Below are 8885 nucleotides of genomic sequence, written 5' to 3'. Positions count from 1 at the left end.
GAACAACTAAATGGAGATAGGCAACTTTCCAAAAAAAGAATTCAGAATATTGGTAGTGAAGATGATCCAAGACCTTGGAAAAAGAATGGAGGCAAGGATCAAGAAGATGCAAGAAATATTTAAGAAAGACCTAGAAGAACTAAAGAACAAATAAACAGAGATGAACAATACAATAACTAAAATGAAAAATACACTGAAAGGAATCAATAGCAGAATAAGTGAGATAGAAGAATGGATAAGTAACCTGGAAGACAGAATGGTGGGAATCATTGCCATGAAAAAGATACAGAAAAAAGAATGAAAAGAAATGAAAACATTCTAAGAGAACTCTGGGACAACATTAAACGCACCACCATTCACATTAGAGGGGTCCCAGAAGGAAAAGAGAGAGAGAAAAGACCTGAGAAAATATTTGAGAAGATAATAGCTGAAAACTTCCTTAAAATGGGAAAGGAAACAGTGACCCAAGTCCAGGAAGCACCCAGGAAGGATAAAACCAAGGAGGAACACGCTGAGACACATAGTAATCAAATTGAAGAAAACTAAAGTCAAAAAATATTAAAAGCAACAAGAGAAAAACGACAATTAATATACAAAGGAACTCCCATAAGGTTATCAGCTGATTTCTCAGTAGAAACTCTGTAGGCCAGAAGGGAGCAGCACAATATATTTAAAGTGATGAAAGGGAAGAAGTTACAACAAAGAATACTCTACCCAGTAAGGCTGTCATTCAGATTTGATGGAGAAATCAAAAGCTTTACAGAGAAGGAAAAGCTAAGAGAATTCAGCACCACCAGACCTGCTTTGCAACATATGCTAAAAGAACTACTCTAAGCTGAAAAGAAAAGACCACAACTAGAAACAAGAAAATTGGGAATGGAAAAGCTCACCAATAAAGGCAAACATACAGTAAAGGTAGAAAATCATCCACACACAAATATGATATCAAAAAGAGCAATTCTGAGGAGACCACAAATACAGGATATTGGAAATGCATTTGAAATTAAAAGGCCAGCAACTTAAAAAAAATCATTTTTATATATAGACTGCTATATTAAAACCTCCTGGTAACTGCAAACTGAACATTGATAGTAAATACACACACACAAAAGAAAAAGGAATCCAAAGAAAACACTAAAGTTAGTCATCAAATCACAAGAGAAGAGAACAAAAGAGGAAGAGAAGAAAAAAGACCTGCAAAAACAAATCCAAAACAAGTAACAAAATGGCAATAAGAAAATACATATCAATAATTACCTTAAATGAAAACAGATTAAATGCTCTAACCAAAAGCCATAAACTGGCTGAAGGGATACAAAAACAAGACCCATATATATGCTGTCTACAAGAGACCCAATTCAGATTTAGGGACATATTCAGACTGAAAGAGAAGGGATGGAAAATGGTATTCCATGCAAATGGAAAGCAAACGAAAGCTGGAGTAGCAATACTCATATCAGATGAAATAGACTTTAAAATAAAGAAAAGTTACAAGAGACAAAGAAGGACTCTACATAATGATTAAGCGATCAATCCAAGAAGAAGATATAACAATTGTAAATATATATGCACTCAACATACGAGCACCTCAATATATAAGGAAAATACTAACAGCTATAAAGGGAGAAATTGACAGTAACACAATAATAGTGGGGGATTTTAACCCCCATTGTCATCAATGGAAAGATCATCCAGACAGAAAATCAATAAGGAAACACAGGCTTTAAATGACACATTAGACCAGATGACTTAATGATATTTATAGAGCATTCCATCCCAAAGCAGCAGAATACACATTCTTCTCATGTGCACATGGAACGTTCTCCAGGATTGACCACATGTTGGGCCACAAAGTGAGCCTCAGTAAATTTAAGAAAATTGAAACCATATCAAGCATCTTTTTCAACCACAGTGCTATGAGATTAGAAATAAACTACAAGAAAAATAAAACTGTAAAAAACACAAACACATAGAGGCTAAACAATATGCTACTAAACAACTAATGGATCACTGAATAAATCAAAGAGGAAATCAAATAATACCTAGAGACAAATGAAAACTAAAACAAAACTATTCAAAACCTATGGGATGCAGCAAAACAGTTCTAAGAGGGAAGTTTATAGCAATACAATCTTACCTCAGGAAACAAGAAAAAATCTCAAATAAACAACTTAACCTTACACCTAATGCAACTAGAGAAAAAACACCAAAAAAACCTAAAGTTAGTACAAGCAAAGAAATCATAAGAACAGAGAAGAAATAAATGAAATAAAGATGAAGAAAGCAATAGCAAAGATCAATGAAACTGAGGGAGGAGTCAAGATGGAGGAATAGGGGCTTCCCTGGTGGTGCAGTGGTTGAGAGCCTGCCTGCCAGTGCAGGGGACATGGGTTCGAGCCCTGGTCTGGGAGGATCCCACATGCCGTGGAGCGACTGGGCCCGTGAGCCGCAATTACTGAGCCTGCGCGTCTGGAGCCTGTGCTCCGCAATGAGAGGCCGTGATAATGAGAGGCCCACGCACTGCGATGAGGAGTGGCCCCCACTTGCCGCAACTAGAGAAAGCCCTCACACAGAAACGAAGACCCAACACAGCCATAAATAAATAAATAAATAAACCCAAAGTTTAAAAAAAAAAAAGATGGAGGAACAGGAGGACACAGAATTCTTCACTCCTCATAAGTACATCAAGAATACATCTGCAAATGGGACAATTCTGGGGACATCCCTGGTGGTCCAATGGGTAAGACTCTGCACTCCCAATGCAGGGGGCCGAGGTTAGATCCCTGGTCAGTTGACTAGATCCCACATGCCATGACTAAACATCCCACATGCCGCAACGAATATCCCACATGAAGCATCGAAGATCCTGCATGCCGCAACTAAACAAATGGGGCCTAATTAAACTTAAAAGCTTTTGCACAGCAAACGAAACTGTAAACAAGATGAAAAGGCAACCCTCAGAATGGGAGAAAATATTTGCAAATGAAGCAACTGACAAAGGATTAATCTTCAAAATTTACAAGCAGCTCATGCAGCTCAAATTCAAAAAAACAAACAACCCAATCCAAAAATGGGCAGAAGACCTAAAAAGACATTTCTCCAAAGAAGATATACAGATTGCCAACAAACACATGAAAGAATGCTCAACATCATTAATCATTAGAGAAATGCAAATCAAAACTACAATGTGATATCATCTCACACCTGTCAGAATGGCCATCATCAAAAAATCAACAAACAATAAATGCTGGAGAGGGTGTGGAGAAAAGGGAACCCTCATATGCTGTTGGTGGGAATGTAAATTGATACAGCCACTATGGAGAACAGTATGGACGTTCCTTAAAAAACTAAAAATAGAACTACCATACGACCCAGGAATCCCACTACTGGGCATATACCCTGAGAAAACCATAATTCAAAAAGAGTCATGTACCACAATGTTCATTGCAGCTCTATTTACAATAGCCAGGACATGGAAGCAACCTAAGTGTCCATCGACAGATGAATGGATAAAGAAAATGTGGCACATATATACAATGGAATATTACTCAGCCATAAAAAGAAACGAAATTGAGATATTTGTAGTGAGGTGGATGGACCTAGAGTCTGTCATACAGAGTGAAGTAAGTCAGAAAGAGAAAAACAAATACTGTATGCTAACACATATATATGGAATCTAAAAAAAAATGATCATGAAAAACCTAGGGGCAAGATAGGAATAAAGACGCAGACCTACTAGAGAATGGACTTGAGGGCACGGGGAGGGGGAAGGGTAAGCTGGGACAAAGTGAGAGAGTGGTAGTGTATATATGGACATATATACACTACCAAATGTAAAATAGATAGCTAGTGGGAAGCAGTCGCATAGCACAGGGAGATCAGCTCGGTGCTTTGTGACCAGCTAGAAGGGTGGGATTGGGAGGGTGGGAGGGAGGGAGATGCAAGAGGGAAGAGATATGGGGTTATATGTGTATGTATAACTGATTCACTTAGTTATAAAGCAGAAACTAACACACCATTGTAAAGCAATTATCCTCCAATAAAAATGTTAAAAAGAAAAGAAAAGACAACCCTCAGAATGGGAGGAAACGTTTGCAAATGAAGCAACTGACAAAGGATTAATCTCCAAATTATACAAACAGCATTTGCAGCTCAATATCAAAAATAACAAACAACCCATTCAAAAAATGAGCAGAAGACCTAAATAGACATTTCTCCAAAGAAGACATAGTGATGGCTAACAGACACATGAAAAGATGCTCAACATCACTAATTATCAGAGAAATTCAAATCAAAACTACAATGAGGTATCACCTTACACCAGTCAGAATGGCCATCATCAAAAAATCTACAAACAATAAATGCTGGAGAGGGTGTGGAGCCAAGGGAATCCTCCTACATTGTTGGTGGGAATGTAAATTGATACAGCTCGTATGGAGAACAATATGGAGATTCCTTAGAAAAGTAAAAATAGAACTATCATAGGACCCAGAAATCCAATTACTGGGCATATACCCAGTGAAACCATGATTCAAAAAGTCACATGGACCCCATTGTTCATTGCAGCACTATTTACAATAGCCAAGACATGGAAGCAAACTAAATGTCCATCAACAGAGGAAAGGATAAAGAACGTGTGGTACATGTATACAATGGAATGTTACTCAGCCATAAAAATAATGAAACTGTGTCATTTGTAGAGATGTGGATGGAGTTAGAGTCTGTCATACAGAGTTAAGTCAGAAAGAGAAAAAGAAATATCACATATTAATGCATATATGTGGAATCTAGAAATATAGCGTAGATGATCTTATTTGCAAAGCAGAAGTAGAGACACAGAGGTAGAGAACAAATGTATGGATACTAAGTGGGAAGGGGGGGTGGGAGGAATTGGGATATTGGGATTGACATATATACACTATTGATACTATGTATAAAATAGATAACTAATGTGAGCCTACTGTATAGGTCAGGGAACTCTACTCGATGCTCTGTGGTGACCCAAATGGGAAGGAAATGCAAAAATGAGGCAATATATGTATACGTATAGCCGATTCACGTTACTGTACAGTAGAAACTAGCACAACATTTTAAAGCGACTATACTCCAATAAAAAGTTATTTTAAAAAACTATTTGATTTATGACCAGTTGAAAGCATTTGATGTTTGGGCGTGGAGATAGGAGAGGTAGAGGAACAGGGATAAACTGGGAACAGAGCTATTGTTTATTAAACTTTAACTAAATGCCAGGCATTCTATATACATTGCTTAATTCTCAGACCCCTAAAATTAGTTGCTGTTATCGCAAATTAGAAAACTGAGGCTCAAATATGGGAAGGATTTTATCCCAAGTCAAACAGCTGGTAAATTAAAGAGCAATTTGAATTCATGCCTGTTTGATTCCAAAACCTATGCTCTTTGTTCTAACCTATGCTGTCTCTAGCTACCTTACATAGATGTCATTAATCAATTTGGCCTTTAGTGTGACAAAAAGTATTGGAGATAACCAATGCCAAAAGCAAGTCCTACTCTTCATCCTAATGGAGAAGAGAGAAATAAATAACTAAAGCAAAAATGACTGAACAGAAAGATTAAAGGAAATAGTCATTGAAGAGTGTTCATATATCCACTAGATACCAATTTTTTAACCTCATAATGTCAATCAAGCAGACACTTAGCAGATGATCATTATATACAGGAGCCATGCTTGGCATGGCAGAGAAAAAAGGAAAAGCAAGATAGTTCCTGTCCTTGTGAATCTACAGTCTAATGTAAGTAGGAAGCAGGGGAGAGGGGAGAGGATTAGGAAAACTAGGTAAAAGTTGTATTACTATGGTCTATAAGGTAGAATATAACCCCAAACAGCCTGAGTATTCCATCACATGCAGAGTACTCTTTCCTTTTTGCTTAAAGGACAACTTTCCAGACATAGAAATGAGGTTTTGTTCAAGTGAAGAGTATTCAAGTGCATGATGCCTGTAGCCCTTTGCACAGGTGTTGCCTTGCAAAGCCCTTGGATTGAATTCTTACCTTTCTAAAAATAAATGCTCATTATTATTATAAAATAATTCATGGTTGTTGCAAAAAACAATGTTGAAATATGGAAAATAAGAAGAAAATATTACCTTCCACTATTTCTCTGTGGCATGTATACACATACACACACATACCAGTACACATGTAGTACATATAGTGATCATTTTATATATATATATATATTTATAGGATCATATTAGATCCATTGTTCCAAAATCAGCTTAAAATAAAACTTAGCATACTTAACTTCTAAGAGCAAGTCTCGAGACAACTTTCTTCCTAAAAGTAAAAGAAACCGTGTTGTATATAAAATTTTTTAAAAAATCAATGAAACTAAAAGATGGTTCTTTGAAAAGATAAACCAAATTGAAAACCTTTAGCCAGTCTCATCAAGAAAAACAGGGAGAGGACTCAATAAAATTAGAAATGAAAAAGGAGAAGTTACAACTGACACCACAGAAATACAAAAGATCATAAGAGACTACTACAAGCAATAGTATGCCAATACATTGGACAACCTGGAAGAAATGGACACATTCTTAGAAAGGTACAGTCTCCCAAGACTGAACCAGGAAGAAGTAGAAAACACGAACTGACCAATCACAGGTATTGACATTGAACTGATTTTAAAATTCCCAACAAACAAAAGCCCAGGTCCAGATGGCTTCACAGGCTAATTCTTTCACACACTTAGAGAAGAGTTAACTACTGTCCTTCTGAATCTGTTCCAAAAAATCACAGAGGAAGGAAAACTCCCAAATGCATTCTATGAGGCCACCATCACCCTGATAGCAAAACTAGACAAAGATACTACAAAAAAAAAAAAAGAAAATTGCAAGCCAATATCCCTGATGAACATCGATGCAAAAATCCTCAACAAAATACTAGCAATCCGAATCCAACAATACATTAAAAGGATCATACACCATGATCAAGTGGGTTTTATCACAAGGATGCAAGGATTTTTCAATATCTGCAAATCAATCAGTGTGATACACCACATCAACAAATTGAAGAATAAATGCCATATGATCATCTCAATAGATGCAGGAAAAGCTTTTGACAAAATTCAACCCTCATTTATGATAAAAACTCTCCAGAAAGAGGGCATAGAGGGAACATACCTCAATTTAATAAAGGCCATATATGACAAACACACAGCTAACATCTTACTCAATGGTGAAAAGCCAAAAGAACTTCCTGTAAGATCAGGAGCAAGACAAGGATGCCCAGTCTCACCACTATTATTCAACATAGTTTTGGAAGTCCTAGCCATGGCAATCAGAGAAGAAAAAGAAATAAATGGAATTCAAATTGGAAAAGAAGTAAAACTGTCACTGTTTGCAGATGACATGATACTATACATAAAAAATCCTAAAGACACTACCAGAAAACTATTAGAACTCATCAATGAATTTCATAAAGTTGAAGGATACAAAATTAATGCACAGAAATCTGTTGCATTTCTATACACTAACAATGAAAGATCAGAAAGAGAAATTAAAGAAACAATCCCATTTACCACTGCATCAAAATAAATAATAAGTAAAATACTTAGGAACAAACCTACCTAAGGAGACAAAAGACCTCTACTCTAAAAACTGTAAGACACTGATGAAAGAAATCAAAGACAACACAAACGGATGGGAAGAATTAATATTGTCAAAATTACTATACTACCCAAAGGAATCTACAGATTCAATGCAATCTCTATCAAACTACTAATGGCATTTTTCACAGAACTAGACAAAAAAATCTTAAAATTTATATGGAGACACAAAAGACCCTGAATAACCAAAGTGATCTTGAGGAAGAAAAATGGAGCTGGAGGAATCAGGCTGCCTGACTTCAGACCATACTACAAAGTTACAGTCATCAAAACAGTATGATGCTGGCACAAAAACAGAAATACAGATCAATGGAACAGGATAGAAAGCCCAGAAATAAACCCACGTACCTATGGTCAATTAATCTATGACAAAGGAGGCAAGACTATACAATGGAGGAAAGACAGTCTCTTCAATAAGTGATGCTGGGAAAACTGGTCAGTTACATTTAAAAAAATAAAACTAAAACACTCTTTAACACCATACACAAAAATAAACTCAAAATAGATTAAAAACCTAAATGTAAGACCACACACTATAAAACTCTTAGAGGAAAACATAGGCCAGAACACACTCTGCCATAAATCGCAGCAATATCTTTTTTGATTCATCTCCCAGAGTAATAGAAATAAAAACAAAAATAAAAAAATAGGACCTAATTAAACTCAAAAGCTTTAGCACAGCAAAGGAAAACATAAACAAAACGAAAAGACAACCAACAGAAGAGGAGAAATTATTTGCAAATGATGCGACCGACAAGGGATTAGTCCCAAAATTTTACAAACAGCTCATGCGGCTTAATATCATAAAAACAAACAACCCAATCAAAAAATGGGCAGAAGACCAAATAGACATTTTTCCAAAGAAGACATACAGATGGCCAAGAGGCGCATGAGAAGATGTTCAACATCGCTAGTTATTAGAGGAATGCAAATCAAAAGTACAATGAGATATCACCTCACACCAGTCAGAGTGGCCATCATCAAAAAATCTACAAACAATAAATGCTGGAGAGGGTGTGGAGAAAAGAGAATCCTCCTACACTATTGGTGGGAATGTAAATTGGTGCAGCCACTGTGGAGAACAGAATGGAGGTTCCCTAACAAACTAAAAATGGAGCTACCATATGATCCTACAATACCACTCCTGGGCATATATCCAGAGAAAAACATGTTCCCAAAGGAAACATGCACCCCAATGTTCATTGCAGCACTATTTACCATAGCCAAGACATGGAAGCAA

The sequence above is a fragment of the Eubalaena glacialis genome, chromosome X (genome assembly GCF_028564815.1).
Source record: "Eubalaena glacialis isolate mEubGla1 chromosome X, mEubGla1.1.hap2.+ XY, whole genome shotgun sequence".
NCBI classification, from domain to species: domain Eukaryota; kingdom Metazoa; phylum Chordata; class Mammalia; order Artiodactyla; family Balaenidae; genus Eubalaena; species Eubalaena glacialis.
This window is presented reverse-complemented; position numbering follows the sequence as displayed.